Here is a 16,452-nt window from a genome sequence, read left to right on the forward strand (position 1 = left end):
CAGACATTTAGAAACCAAACTCCCCAAAATCATAATTGAGCTGTGACATTTCCCTCTCTCCCACTTTGGAAATACATTTTTTTTTTTTGCCATTTTAATTCTTATCTCACGAGGCAACTGTTTCTCAAAAACCTTAGAAGCATTTTATTTTGTGGACATGCAAAGTGCAAACAAGCACACGCCTTTCTATTTCCAGCAGCAATGGACACGTGTAGAATTATGACAGGGGAACAAGCAGCTATGATACCGAAAACCATTGCTGTGTCAACAATAGCATCTGTTGATGCACTGATGACCTTCCAGAAAACATCCAGGACGAGTTGACAGAAGTTAAGAGTCAATATTTAGCAATGCAGACTGATCAATCCACGGACATAGCCAATATGTCTCAGCTTCTATGTTATAAGAAAAGGAGTCCTTGTGGCACCTTAGAGACTAACCAATTTATTTGAGCATAAGCTTTCGTGAGCTACAGCTCACTTCATCGGATGCTGTAGCTCACGAAAGCTTATGCTCAAATAAATTGGTTAGTCTCTAAGGTGCCACAAGGACTCCTTTTCTTTTTGCGAATACAGACTAACACAGCTGCTACTCTGAAACCTTCTATGTTATGTGAGATTTGCCACAATACATGAAATAGTTGAACTTTTACTTGTTTGCCAGGATAGAATCCCCTATCTTATAAGTATAGCCTACATTCTTTTTTCTTAGATGTATACATTTACACTTAGCTATATTAAAACACATGTGGTTTGCTTGCACCTAGTTTACCAAGTGATCCAGCTCGATCTGCATCAGTGACCTATCCTCTTCATTATTACCACCACACCAATTTTGATATCATCTGCAAAATATATAAATGATTATTTTAGGTTTCCTTCCAGGTCAATGATAAAAATGTTAAATAGCATCGTAGAGAACTAATCCCTGTGGGACCCCACTAGACACACATCCACTTCATGATTCCCCATCTACAGTTCTATTTTGAAAACTATCAGTTAGCCACTTTTTAAACCATTTAATGTGCACCACATTAATTTTCTATCATTCTAAGCTTTCAAAATCAAAATGTTATGTGGTACCAAGTCAAATGCCTTACAGAAGTATAATTTTATTACATCAACACTATTATCTTTATCAAACCAAATGTGTAAACACACTGACATCAATAGCTAGTTAGACAGTCTATTTTGCATAAACTTACATTGATTGGCATTAATTTTATTACCCTTCTTTATTGACAAAGTCCCTTATTAGCAGCTCCATTATCATGTCCAGGATCAATGTCAGCTTGACAGACCTATAATTACCCAGGTCATCCCATTTATCCTTCTAAATATTGGCTCAACAATAGCTTTTCCTCCAGTCTTATGGATCTTCCCCAGTGTTCCAAGACTTATGGAAAATCAACATTGACAGCCCAGTGACCTCCTCAGCCAGCTCTTTTAAATTCTTGGATGTAAGTTATCTGGACCTGCTGATTTTAAAATGTCTGACTTCAGCAGTTTCTGTTTAACATCCTTTGGAGATACTAGTGGAATGGAAAAAGCATTATCACCATATTAGGAGACAATATCTTTGATTTCCCCTAATTCAGAACAGAATATTTATTGAACATTTCTGCCTTTTCTGCATTGCTGTTAACAATTCTACCGTTTCCATCTAATACCACTTTTTTAGGATTCTTTTTGTTCCTAATACACTTAATTAAAAATCCTTCCCTTTTCCTTAACTCTGCTGGCCATATACTTCTTATGTCCCTTTGTTTCCCTTATCAATTTTCTAAAATTCCTAGCTTCTGATTTATATTCGTTACTATCAACTTTCCGTTTCTTCCATTTGTTTGTAAAAAATCTCTTCCCTTCCTTCATCACTAACCCAGATTGGCTTTTTAACCCATATAGTCACTTTCCTGAATTTTGGGATTGTTTCTAGTTAAGTCACACTTTTATGACTGAATTCTTTCTCCCAGCTGATTTGGCTCATAATTGTTTTCAGCTTTGTGAAACTGGCCCTTTTAAAGCACTGTGTGTGTGTGTGTGTTTCTGGTCTGTACTTTGTTCTGTTTGAACATTATAAATAAGTTGCGATCACTTGTCCTTAAGTTATCATTTAACTTTTAATTCTGTCATCAGTTCTTTTATCTGTCAAGATCAGATTTAATAGAGAATGCCTCCATGTTGGTTGCATCACTCTTTGGGTTAAGGAATTGTCACCTATAATATTTAGAAATTCCTGGGATGGTTTTAGTACCGGCAGCATGAGACCTCCAGGACATGGCACCAAAACTGAACTCTCCCAGGAGCAGCTTTTTTTCCTTACACATTGTAGAGAAGAGTGTAAGGAGCTGGTCATCCTGTTGCCTAGTGCGATTTGATGGTCTGTAGAAGAGTCCAACTAGTACCCCAAATTGTGCTTCTATAAATTAGGACATTAATGTATAAGCATTCAAGATCATTTTCTTCTGAGTTGTCAGTGACTTGGAAACAGGTAATGCCATATTTGATAGTGAGTGTTACTTCCCCTCCCATTTTGCACACTTGATCCCAGGGCTGCCGGGGGGGCAAGTGGGGCAATTTGCCCGGGGCCCCCAAGAGAATATAGTACTCTATAGTATTGCAACTCTTTTTTAAATGGAAGGGCCAGTGGCGTAGAGTAGCGAACAGGGGGAGTGATCACAAAAAAGGAGCCGCCCGCTGCGGTGCTTTTAATCCCCCGGCGGCGCTTTTACTGCGGGGCGTTGAACTTAACATTGCAAGATGGAATATAAATATACTCGGTTCAAGAGAGAAAATCAGAGGCTTCATGAAGTAGCTTTGTCTTTGAAGATGCCACACTGAAAAATTTGTTAACAAGATGTTTTCAGTGTTTATCAGACATTTTTAAAAGAACAGCGTGAAAGTGATCAAAACACTATTAAAGACCAAATATTAACTCATTTGTCTGCACTGTATTCCCAGTTTGATGAATATTTCCCTGGAGTTGAATGTGACTCTCCAGATACCAGTTGGCTTCAAAACCCATTCTTGGTAACTGTCAATTCCATTCCAACTTAAATAGCTCAAGAAAATCTTAAATTGTTGAATGATCACACACACCTAAAGATCATTTTTTCAAATCTAACAAAACAGAAATTCTGGATTCCTGTTAAAGGCACGTGCAAAGAGCTCTGTGATGAAAATATGGCTTCCATTTGCATCCAGTTATCTCTCTGAGTCTCGATTTCAAGCAATGATTTATAGAAATGATTTCTGTTTATTTTTCAAACTTGGAAAACTACTTACGTCTGGCACTAGAAGAGATTCAACCAAATATGGTGCAGTTGAAACAGGCACATTTATCTCACTAAAACCTTGTCCAAGCATGCTAAAAGAAATCCGTATTTCAAAATATATTTGTAAAAAAAAAAATGGATTAGATTGAATTATATAATGAACTGTATGCAGTTGAATTAAGTTGCAAAAATGTCAACTCTAGTGTCACCCTTGAATTTAGTGTCCTGAAATCTTGAATCTAGTGTCTGGAGGTTTTTGTTTTGTTTTTTAATGGTATTTGATCATGGGAAGCCACCAAGTTTTAAAATACAGGGAGCTGCAGGACTAAAGTTTGGGAACCATAGATTTACACCAATTCAAAATGGGTGTTCAGTGCTATTCTGATTTGGTTGTGGGTTTTAGTCTCACTTTGTACAAGTGTGAATGAACAAGGTGCAAGGCACTGGAGAATCAGAGGCTGCTTTTTCATAAGACTGGTTAGTTTTGTGTTTGTTTTTTACAGGCATATATTTTCACTATGAAAAGTAATCTCTGGCTGAAAGATGGAAGCTGAAATAAACGGGGGAATGTGTAAGATTTCTTTCTACTATGTTGTCTATCTCTAAGAAACATTAAATAAATCAGGATGTACTTCAGGATTTAAAACCCAGTGAAAGCCTAAAGCCTTTGGTAGCATTCATAATGTTGTCAGTTTAAATGCAAACCACTCTGACTCTGCAGGCAGTCCTTTTGAAGTTGTTGAATCTTGAGGAGAACCCAGAACTCTTGTAAAAGCTGGCTTTCCAATTAAGCAATTTTTTATCTAACAAGTCAAGTTTAAAGGCTTATAAACTTGGCTCCAGTTAGGGTTTTTTTTGGCTGGGTTTTCTAAGGTAACTGTTTGAAATATAGGACCAAATTCTACACTGGTGTAAACAGCTCACACTCTACTGAAGTAAATGGGACTGCAGCTCTACTGGCACCAGTAGAGAATTTGTCCTCTAGGTGTTTTTCTAAGCTGTATTCTTCTTTCTTGTTTACATTTGTGCTCTAAAGGCAGCTCACACTAACAATGTTTGTTTGTGTCAAGGGAGCTACTGCAGGATACAGTGTGTGTGTGTGTGTATATATATTCTCAAACTTTACTGAGAATTCATCAGTACCTGAGAATTCATCAGTTTTTGTTTACATTTTTACTCTAAGAGCAAGTGACACTAATAATGTCTGTGTCAAAGAAACTCCCGCAGGATATAGGGTGTATTCTCAAAAAACCTTACTTGTACCTGAGAATTTATAAGCTTCTTTAATTTTGTTTCAGTAGGAACACTTTGGTACCTTTCAAACAAAACACTTTATAAATATTCCTTAATCCAGACAATATCCTTGTCAATAAGGTGCTTCATATGTGATAAAATTGAGGCACAGAGAGGTTAAGGGTGCCTTTCCAAAGATCACAAGTAAATGGAAAGCTGGGATTATAACCCAGGAATTTTATATATCTGCACTGGCATGGAGCTATTCTATATCAGACAATTTAAAGGGGTGTGTCCTTTGTGCTTTATAGAAAGTGTGTTTAAGAATTGATCACCTTGGTAGAAAGAACAAGGGAGCAAAACAAGCACCTTGGACCAAAGGCGGCATAGTGGGTTACTAACTTCTACATACAGATCATTAATGAGAAGTTACCCTGCACTTGGCGTCAAGCAAAGATTATTGCCATTCTTAAGCTGGGCAAAGTCCCCTATAATGTGTTGAAACACACTGACAGCAAGGATATTTGGCAGTAACTCAAGTGTTTTTAGTGTTTAGTCCTCCAATGAATCACTCCAGATTTGGGCGACGTTTTGCAGGTCAAGCAGATAGGGTTCAGGAAAGGATGCAGCACCTGTGAACATGTTGTGGCCTTGTCCATCTCAGAAATTGACAAGGTCTTGAATGATGATATGAAGCTCATGGCAGACTATTGTATTTCATGGCACCTGCAGCCAAGCTTTCCCAAGATGGCTTCATCTGCATAATGCAAGTGCAAGCCATGAGTTAAACATTTTACTCAATGGCCAATGCCTGCAGCATGATCCAAACCCGGTTTACCTTGGTGTGATATTGGATAGGTCATTAACATACCGCAAGCACTTGAGGCCAAAAGTCGGCACTCTGAACAGCCTGCTAAGAAAATTGGCCAGTTCAACTTGGAGTGTGAACACCTGGAAGCGTAGAACATCAGCCCTTGCCCTCTGCTATCAACCACAGAGTACTATACTTCTCTCTGATGTCACTCATCTGACACAAGGCTGGTTGATGTAGAGCGTAAGAAATCTATGCATATTGTTATCAGGACTTTACGGGCAACTCCGTTGCCATGGCTACTGATACTTAGTAATGTAGCACCACCCCATATTTGCTGGGAGAAGGCCTCTGTCATGCTGCTGGCCAAGATCCATGAGAATAGCAACCTGCCTTTGTACACACGCATCTTCAACCACCCACCAGCTTGCTTATCTTCCAGATGCCGTTTATGGTCATTTAGGTCACCACAGGATATGACAGTGGAATCTTCTTGGTGCAACGAGTGGTTGGCGATAAGTCGTTAATCACTCTCTCATCACTGACCCAACCATCTGTCAACCAGGTTTTGATCTGCCAAGGCACCTATGGTCATTTCTGAATCAGTTTTGAATAGGACAGCCAATCTCTTTAAATGTTTTTTTTTTCTAAAAAAAGGATGCAGATGTGGTCAACTTCAGACTATGTCACATCTTTGAGTGTCCACTGACTTATTTTGACAGTGGGCTACCGACTCTCCACGTGGCTCATGATGATGCCATCCAAAGACTGGGAACATTGTGTATAAGTTTAATAAAGAACAGAGATTCAAAGATTCAAGTGAGTATTGAGTAAGAATGATGGTTACAGATAAAAAGTATAAAACTCTGAGACTGATCATAACTTTGACAGACTAACCTCCCATGTCTCAAATAGTTTCCCACTCTGAGACCTCTTGCAGAGCTTGATGGTTTTTTCAGTGATATCAAGATCCAGATTTTCTTGATTTTTTTTCCCCCCCCTCCCCCATGCCCTTCAGTGGGTTTCCTCAGGAAATGCAAAGCAAAAGGTTCTCCTTCTCCTTATATATCCCAAAATTTATTGTCTTTGTTTCCAGAGTCAAGATGAGCCCTGGGGTTCAGACTCCAATGTACTCTCCCTTGTTGGTTTCATCTCCCCTAGTCAACCTGTTTTTCCTGTTGACTTAATATGCAAAGGTGGTTTCTTTTGTGTTTGGTTCTACAATGCTTAATTTACAGTAAAGACAAGACTTGGTGAATAGACATGCTTCTGTCTGGCAGAAGACCTGTTTGTGCACTCTGCCTTCTTACAGACTTGAAAACATAATTTCAGTTTATATACACTGTTCCTTATATAGTGTCCGTACATACCTTTCACCACAATATTAATTATCATCCTGTCACCAGCTTTCATTTGATACCTCACACAACATTCTACATAAATACTACGACACCAGTATGTGAGGTGTAATGAGTTTGTCAAGTCTGGCAGCAGTTGCTGACAGAGCAGTGAGCTCTATGCCAGTTGACACTGAGGGGTTCTTAAGGTCACAACAAGGAAATACAATGACCTCGTAGTAATGCAATTGCTGAAATTCTGTGGCCTGCATTATACAGGAAGTCAGACTAGATCTGTAAAATGGAGTTAATAGCACCTCCCAGAGATATTGTGAGAATAAGTATATTCATGATTGTGAGATGCTCAGATACTATGGTAATGAGGCCATGCTAGTACCTAAAATAGAGCTATTGGTCCTTTTCTGGACTTATGTTGCTATTTTAATAGTGTAACACTCTAAACACTTAAGAAGTTTGATAAATTATTATAGCTTTAGAAGTAGGAGAGAATAAATATACAACAGTAAGAAGTTAGGATATCTATAAATGGGATGCTAAAAACGCAGGTGTTGTCAAGGTAGCAGAGCACCTTGATGCTACCTGGTTCCAGGATGCAAAGGGTTACTCTGAAATAAGTCATGACTGCTATGAAAAGTAACTAAGGAAGGATTTGAGGTGGTTCAATGTGGAACACGTGTGATGTTCTCGTTTATGAACGAAGGCTGTGAATGCTGCTCATTCATGAGGTGCAAACTGTTTTCCTCTGTGGTAGGAAAAAGGTAGACCTAAACACCAGGTGAAAGAAGCCAAACTGAACAGACACTAAAAGGAAGAATCATCAGCTGAACAAAAGCAGGTTGACACCCCAGGGGGTGGAGAAATGCAAAATAGTAATAGTGGCATAAGAAAAGGTTAGAAGCTGTAGGAAGAGCAGAAGGAAACAGCTTATGCAGCCATTTAACACTAATAACCACAATAGGTGTCCTATCCTGTCAAAATCAGATTAAAACTACATGGTGGAAAAGGGAAGTAACTAGAATAATTCAAAAGCGCCAGGGAAGGTACCTTGTCAGAATAGCAAACAAGGTTGAGGATCTTAACTTCACAGTCAAGATTCACCAACATTTTCATAAATACCTAGTCTTGTCTGTGAATATTCCTAGACAATTTGTAGATAATAGGATCCTAAAGAAATGCTTGTTTGTTTACCTAGCTGTGAGGTGGGCATAAGTGACTTGTTCAAGGGAGAATATTAACAGTAACAGAAGTGGGACTGGATTCCTACTATTCCAGTCTATCCACTCTGCCATACTACACCATGTTTGCTAAATTTCAGCTGAAATGGAAGTCTTAGAGTGCAAACCCTTAAATTAAAAAAAAAAAAACAAAACCACAATTAAAAAATCCTGTGCTATGTTGGAGATTGAACACTGAAAGATAAATGTTGCATCCAGACAGCTTATAGTACTTACACTGACATACTCGGCTATAACTAAGTTTTCACTGTACCGTCAAATGTGAAGATAAATGTTGTACCAGAACTGTGATATTATATAGTCTATGCAATCTGATCATGTAAAAAAGAAAGTCAAGTTGGAAAAACAAAATAATCAGTCAAAAAATAATAATAAACAAAGCTGTATTTGAGTTAAACAAGAACCATGGGTCAAACTCATTTTTTGTGTAAAATCCACTGATGTTTAAATTAGGGACAAATTCATTCTGTGGAATTAATTGGACCCCCAAATATTGTTCCAGTAGTTGGTCCTGTCAAAACTATTCCCTGAATTCCCCTTCATTATGATAGATAGTGGTAAGGCTATTTTCACACAGAGTTCTAATCTCTGCTCTGATTGATTTACTCTTTGGCCTTGGATTTAGGCAGAATGTTTTTTTTTTCTTCAACTGTGCAAAAAAAGAAGTGTACCGTGTTTACCTACTTAATGGGGATATTGTCAGGATTGATTAGTTAGGGTTTGTAAACGGCTTTGACGATTAAAAGTATGATACGAAGCAAGAGCTGCTATCATTTCTAATGTGTCTTACTCATAATGGCCCCAAGTCGGCAAAGTTCTTAGTCACATGCCTAATGTTATGCATAGACTTCTGTGGGATTTGTCACATGTTTGAATGCTTTGCTGGATTGGGGTCAATATTAGATCTGATTAAGATTTTCTGTGGGAAAAATTTCAATTTTGGGGCTTAAATTTTCCGTCAAAACTGGATTTTTTCTACAAGCCCTAGGCCCTATGTTCTATTATATAATTTCTCACCTATTCATTTATGACAAAGTGCTAAAAACTTCATAAGTAACATATTTTGAAAGAAATTTCTTTTTTTTTTCAATGGAGTGTTTTGCTGTAGACATATTGTTGTGTGTGTTTGCGCTTTATTAGACTCTCTAGGTTTTCTTCTAAAATCTACCATAATTGAAGACTATGACAACTTGAGAGTAACTATTGTGCTTTAGCTCTTAAGTGTTATCCAATAGGTAGAATGAATTGGATTGAAATAGAAAACTATAGAAATAAAAAATCAGAGGACAATATGACAGCAACAGCACTAGCTTTAATGAAACAGTGCATTTAATGCAGCTTTACTCTAAATATGAGGGAAATGCTTGTGGTATAATGCATTTATACCTACCTATTCCATAGAAGTGGAGCATGGCTGGCTTCTATTCCTGTTTTAATTGCATTCCTCAGAGGAAAATATACTGAAGAACAAAAGGGGGAAAATATTAAGGGGCAGAGGCATCAGTGATTGGCAGTCCAATAGTATAAAAGATTAAACCTAGTAATGAAAGGGAATAGGGAACAATATGAATAGAAACGAAACCAGGGTTCAGTATATCATCTTTGCTGTAAATCTATTGAATTTTTTTATCTTCCTTCTATTTGTAAAAGAGAATGCCAGGGAATATTGCTGAGAAATAACCTACTTTGAGAGCAGCTGCAGATATTTGGTAACTTATTGCATTATTAATCCCAACAAAAAGCTGTTTATACCTATGGATTTCCCCCCCCATATACTTCAAAAGCTATTCAAATAAATAAATGTACTCTTCTCCCACCCCCACAGAGTGAGTGACATCAGTGGTGAGACAGGGCTGCCTGATCTTGGAGAAGACAGCAAAAACATTTGTCTTCATAATCTCCCTCAATCCCACAATCAGATAGACTTTGGGAAAACATACTTCTGACATTAGTCCCTAAAAGGTCCCAAACATTTAATTTTTTTTCACATGGTAGAGAATCTGAATCTGGGCTGAGCAGAAATTGAGCACAGCAGTGCATATGGGGTATGCTGGGGTCTATGAAGCCCCACACTGGGCTGACAAGGTTAAAGGACAATACTTGGCCCAGGTAGCTCCACCCCTCCAGACCTGCAGAGCATGCTCCAACTGGAGAGGAAGCTTAAAAGGGAGCAACCCAGCTGAGTTCTAGGAAGGCTGGAGAAGAAGATAGCCCTCCCTTGAGAGCTCCTCGACAAGGATACTAAAGAAGCCTCTCAGTGGGGAGTAGGACTGCATGCTGAGCGCAGTTAGGGCTGAAGGTTTTGGTCTTATTTCTTTTTCTTTTGTTACCTTGAATTGGACTTGTACCCATGGGGGAGAGAGAGATGGTAGGAAGTGATCCAGAGGGCGCTCCAGGATGCCGGACGTTGCTGAATCTCATAGGCCCTTAGGTTGGAGCTAGGGTTGTCAACCCTCCTGGTTTTGCTGGGAGTTTCCTGGAATCAAGCCCTATCTCCCAGAGGCTACTGCAACCAAACTGGGAGATTTTGGGCATTAACAGTCAGGCAGGTCAGCGGGGCTAAGGCAGGCTTCCTGCCTGCCCTCACTTCATGCCGCTCCCGGAAGTGGCCAGCACCCTTCCTGGGGCCCCTGGGAGGCCTCCGTGCACTGCCCCTGCCCTGAGCGCTGACTCTGCCCACGCCCCACTTAGGAGCTGCTGTCAGAGGGATGTGCCAGTCACTTTCGGGAGCTGCCTGAGGTAAGCGCCACTCCCTCTCACACCCTCTCCTGCACTCCAACTCCCTGCCCCAGACTCAGCCTGGAGCCACCTCCTACACTCCGAACCCTTCAGCCCCAGCCTGGTGAAAGTGAGTGAGGCTGGGGGAGAGTGAGCGACAGAAGCCCCAGAAGGGGTGGGGGACTGGAGTGAGCAGGGGGGCCTCAGAGAAGGGGCAGGGCCTTGGGGAAGGGGGTGGGGTAAAGGTGTTTAGGTTTGTGTTATTAGACAGTTAGCAACCCTAGTTGGAGCCTGGTGGAGTGGGAGGGCCTGAGCTCCCCTACCAACCACTCTGTTTCAGGAGGGGCATAAGCCACATTCCAAATTCAGTTCCCCTCTGAGAAGAAAAGACATTGAAACCCAAGGGGAAGCTAAAGCCATCCTCAGGGGAGGAACTGTACAGAAAGGCTTTCCTGCTAAGAGGTGGTGCTGGGTGCACTCCCCACTGGGCCACATGGCCCTCTGAGGTCTCTATTACAATAGGATTGTAAGGCAGTTGCTTATGGCTCCCTAGTTTTTACCCCAGCCCAGATTAGAGGAGTGTAAGGGCTGGCTGCTCTAACTTGCACATGTTGGCCTTGGTCTCCATTGGACCAGCTCACAGCAAGTGATAGCTCTGGAGCCCATTGCATTATGGCTATTCTTCCTCTTCACCCTCAAGATGCCTCTTTTGCATGCCTCTTATACCAGGTGTTGTGGAGATGAAATGAATGAGATGGCTATTCTTGCTCTGCCCTCTGGAGACTCCTTCCACACCTAGGCAGTCCTTACATGTGGAGTTACAGGAAGGTTCCAGTCCCTTTGAGACATCTGAATGCACAAAGGGCACAGAGTGAGCTAGAGAATCTGGCCCTCTGAGTATGTGAAAGAGAAATCCGCTTCTGTCACACGCTCGGTCATGGCTACAGAGCAAACTGTTCCTTTGGACATTTTTTCAATACCTCTCAAACTCACTATTAAGCGACAGGCCTGGCTCCCTGCACCTCCCTTTGGGTGGGAGCCACACAGTCCAACTAATCTCAGACTGGATCTCTGGGCTCTATCCCCTCTCGTTCCCAGCCATGTTAACAAGACAGTGACAAATGTGTTTTGATACCTCTAAGAATTTCCTTTCAGGATCCTGTGGCTGCATACATTTGTAGTGACACAGAAACAGCATCTTCAAAACAAAGCATTATTTTAAGTCTCAATGGCACAAAGAGCAAAGGCATATGCCTGGGTATTACCTACACTTTTGTAAATTCCTGTCCTGTTTGCAACATCTGTCTGGGTCAGTCTGACAGCTTTTTACTGTCACCATCAGCTGTCCCTACTAGCTCACCCTCCAAGCCCCCTCCCTTTTCTAGGGTCTTTGAGGTTGTAGTTCCCCTTTGATCCCAGAATCTTGCCTTGAGGAAGAGTAAACTGTTCTGGATGGAGTCAGATAGTTTCTTCCCCATTGGTGGCCCACCCTTTGTTTTCTCAATGAGCCTCATCTTCATTGTTTTTGTTTCTTGTGACTTCCCCCTTTATAGTCTCCTCTGGTTTTACTCCAGGCAGTCAAACAGTTTGATATTAAACAGACAACTTGAGGGCATATTAGACCCTAAGCATCCCATAGTCACACCCCACACACTATTGTAGTAATCATTGTACAAAATTTGCCGTGTGAGATATCATTTGAAAGCTAATAATTCTCCCTGATCAACCATATTCTTGTGTGATGTATGCATGTAGTGTGTATTAAGAGTTATGGATATATGTTGGGATTATGACTAAAGTGTGTTTTAAGACAGGTTTCTAAGGGATCATTGAAAAACAGGTCTGCCCTAGACAAAGGAATGTGTATTTGCTTCTCTGACCATCCTGGTCATCGGGTAGAGGCAATTGAAGCCTATTTTTTTTTTTTTTTTTTTTTTTTTTTACAGATCAGGTAAACAAAACTAACAAGTGGGGGAGGAGATGACCTGGCATCTATACCCCAGCAGAAGAGAGAGAGTTGATCTGGGTTTTACTTTTCAAAGAATATTTTGCAAAAGTTTACTGGTCTATAAAGATGGGGAGGGGGTTCTGAACCTCAGGTGTTGAGCAGTTGAATCAAGTGATTGTATATAATATTACTGTATTATAGAAGTGTACAGAGTGAGATTATTTTATGAAAGCCTGTGACACATTGGCGATTGATTATCCTTGTAAAATGTATGTATTCTGTATAGTCATTGATATTAGGCTTTAAAGTCTGTGTCCAAACAAAGAGAGAAACAGGTCTCTCTTAGACAGGAGGGAACATCACCTGTCTCCAATGAAATTAAGCAAGGTCTGACCAAAAAACAATGCAATTCACGTCCCCTTGCATGTAAAGTTCACAGGAAGGGAAGAACAGCATGTGGCCATCCTCCCTCTTGAAACCAGGTAATTGAAGTTTGGAAGATATAAGCAAGAACAGAAGCCATCTTTGGCATCCATCAACCAACAGACACAAGGGATCGGAGCTCTTGCAAGCTGAGAAAGTTGGGTACTTCAGACCTTCCCCCACCTCTTAGTTGAAGTTTCTGGGAACTGAATGTAGATGAGAGTGAGAAACCTGCTTAGGCAAAGATCTTTCACCTAGGAAGATGAGGGGACCCAGCATCTTATCTTTTACTTCTGTAAAAGGTCCTGACTGAGGAAAAGTGAGCCCAGTCTGGGAAGAATGACTGGTGAGAGAAACCATCTGAACAGAACTTGTATCTTGCTAGATTGTTTTAGACTTCTAGATGTTTGTTTTCACTTTTATTTCTAACTTTTTTCCTTTGGCTTGGCATCACTTAACCTATGTCCGGTTAATAAATTTGTTGTATTTTTACTGTAAGCCAACTCAGTGCTCTGTTTGCAGGGAAGGGTGTATTTACCCCAGTTAAGTTAATAATCTGGGATCTGCTTTTGTCTTCAGAGAAATGATACGGTCAGTTTTTTCCTCTAAACTGTCCCGCAGATGACTGGACCAAGCAGAGCACATGGTTTTGGGAAAATTCAGAACTGCGAATGTGTTGGGGTCCCTTTGCTAGTTATAACCAAGGCTGCTGGAAGCTTCTGTGGTGCTGTAAACAGGCTGCTGGGGATCAAAGTTCCTGAATCAGAGCTATCCATCACACAAACGCTTGAAGAATGCAGGTCCTATAGGCTGCCTATAAGCATCCCAGGCTGGGAGTTACAGCAACAAAGCATTGTGGGACACCCAGTGTTGCAGAGCAAGTACTGACAAACCCTTTACTTGTCTGGATTGGACCCCAAACTGTAACAGCATATAATATTTATATACAAAAATATACCTAATGCCCTCACTCTCCACATCCTCACAGAAAGAGAAGTTGCTGCTTACAGTCAATGTAGTTGCTTGATATAAAAGTTCTATGAAGAGAGATTCATGGGGAGGAAGGGAGAATGGAGTGGGCACAGTAGGAACAAAACTTGGAGGAATGTCTGATGCTGTTATCCATTTGCATAAGAATGAAGCTGGATGGGGAAAAAATTCTACTAATTTGTACAAGTGACTGCCATATAACTCAGCAGAGCCCATGAGGACCATCTTGTTGCAGACTTCTCTTAAAATGGCAGAGAGATGAGTACAAAATGCTATTTTCTTCTGTGTGGTGTGGGACAGAAGTAAAATGCATTCACTCACAATGTATCCCTGGAGGTTGGAATTCAGAGTTGGAAAACTGGTCCATGGCACTGTTTCAGGAAAGCCACAGTGATGAGACCTTTTATCTTCAAATCCAGGCATCACTGGTCCTAGAAATGAGAAGTAGAGCTTCTACAACTGTAGGAAAATAGTAGATGGCTACAAGGTAGGTTACTCATCTTCACACAGGACAAATGCTATTCCTTCTTAAGGCCTTATGGTCATTCTGTGATACTCATAATTATTTTTATGACCTACCCAGGGTAGGACCATGACACTGTCAGGTTTGTTCCTGGTGCCTTATTAGAGAACCATGACTTCACGCATCCTTTCTGATATGATGACATGCAAAGACTGGGACTGTAGAATTATTAACTGCCGGAGGTAGCAGCCTACCAGCTTTCATGCAATCAGTAGGGGATGCTCTGAAGTCACAGGCTGAATGTAGGACCCCTATGGGATAACCATAGGTTTATTAGGGATAGACACTTGACAGCAATATACAAAAAGAGCAACAAATACTCTACTTCAGCTGCTCAGAGAATAAACCTTGGCACTTCAATCTCTAGATGGAGAGAGAATCTTTTGATAGGTTCAAATGGACAATGTTGACTACACTGGGAATAGGCTAGGAATTTATGAAATGGGTGAAAGCTCTTTTACTGCTATTCAGACTGCAGTGTGAATGAATGACTAGGTCTAAAACATTTGCACTCTTGTACCTCTTGAAATATTAATCTGTCATCTAGAATGATCCTCAGAGGAGATGGCAACATTCTTGGATAGGACTGTGGTAAACCCACCTGCAAGAATTAGACAGGGGAATTAGTGTTAAACACAGAATGGAACACTTACATTGTGCTAATTGATAAGTCAGTAACTGCATGGTTAGAATTGAAATGTAAGTTAGTTGGGGCTGTCCATCTTTCAAGTGACAAATTTTTAATCAAGAAATGACCTTTTTGAAAGTTTTGATTTGTTTTGAGGGTTGTTTTGGTTTGGTTTTGTTTTTGTTTTTCCAAAAAGTTGTTGACCCTGTCAAATTTTTCATGGAAAAATGTCATCCTTTTTGATATTTCAAAAATGTTTATAAAAATTACAAAAATATCTAAATGGTGATTGGCAGCTCTTGTTTACTAACACCCCCCCCAAGTTCTTTTACTTTTTTTAAAAAAAAGTGCAAAAAATCTTAATCCAGTGATTCTGCAATAAATATTTTGAAACAAAAATGTTTGACGCTTTACAGGAAAGCAAGTTGGGTTTTTTTTGTTTTTGACCAGTTCTAACTCTTCTAAAATCAGCTACTTCTAAACAATCACATAGAGGTAAGGATGGCAGCTCTCGCGAGAAGGTGTTTTAAAATCTAATGAAAAACAAACAAGTAAACGAACAAAATACATGAGAATCACCGCCAAAAACAGACTAAAGTGGGAGATGATGAAAGCCATTACCTCATCTCATTGCAACAGCCAGGTGGCTAGTGAACTACTCAGCATAAATAATATGAAGATAAGAACCAAATATGCATTGAAATACTACTTAGTTAAAGATGACTCAGTCTGTTCTCCAATAATCTCTTGAATTCCTGGGAACAGTTTGGCTCTGCTAGCTTATCCTCTGTAGCCATGTGACATGATTCTATCCTCAGTTATATTTGTTGTCCTGACAGAAATATATAAACGGCATATGAGTGTGTAATACTGGGATAATGGCATCCTTCAAGTACAATGCTACTGTACTATAATATGTGCTATATATTGGGAGAAGCAGAAAATTAGCCTTCCTCATTCTGCTACATATTAAAAGGACAGTGATGAACAGTATTTATTTTGAGCACTAAAACTGATGTATAGACACTTAATCGGCCAATGGCCATTCACAGAACACTTTTTTTCTTTCTAATTTTCAGCCTTAATCATTTTGACCTTGCATTCCAATGTACTACTTTGCTCTAGAATGTACATGTACTGCATAACATAGGAAAAGATTATTGTGCATGTCTACTGATATATAGGAACAGCTGTAATTTGGCCCTGTACTAAATAGAGTAAGAAGACACAGAGAGCCTCTCCTTTCCAGAATGCTAGTTACAGTCTGGCTAAGGAAGTTAGGTCGGAAATTCCAAGTACTTTCTGCAATGC

The 16,452-nt window shown here is 40.1% G+C and overlaps 1 long non-coding RNA gene across 1 annotated transcript in view; it reads left to right on the top strand.

Annotated features, from left to right (window-relative positions):
- LOC122463031 overlaps positions 1-16,452 on the top strand; it is a 104,607-nt gene that overhangs the window by 42,482 nt on the left and 45,673 nt on the right. The gene's annotated exons all lie outside the window — the stretch shown is intronic.

This window comes from Chelonia mydas, chromosome 1, assembly GCF_015237465.2.
Source record: "Chelonia mydas isolate rCheMyd1 chromosome 1, rCheMyd1.pri.v2, whole genome shotgun sequence".
Lineage (NCBI taxonomy): Eukaryota > Metazoa > Chordata > Testudines > Cheloniidae > Chelonia > Chelonia mydas.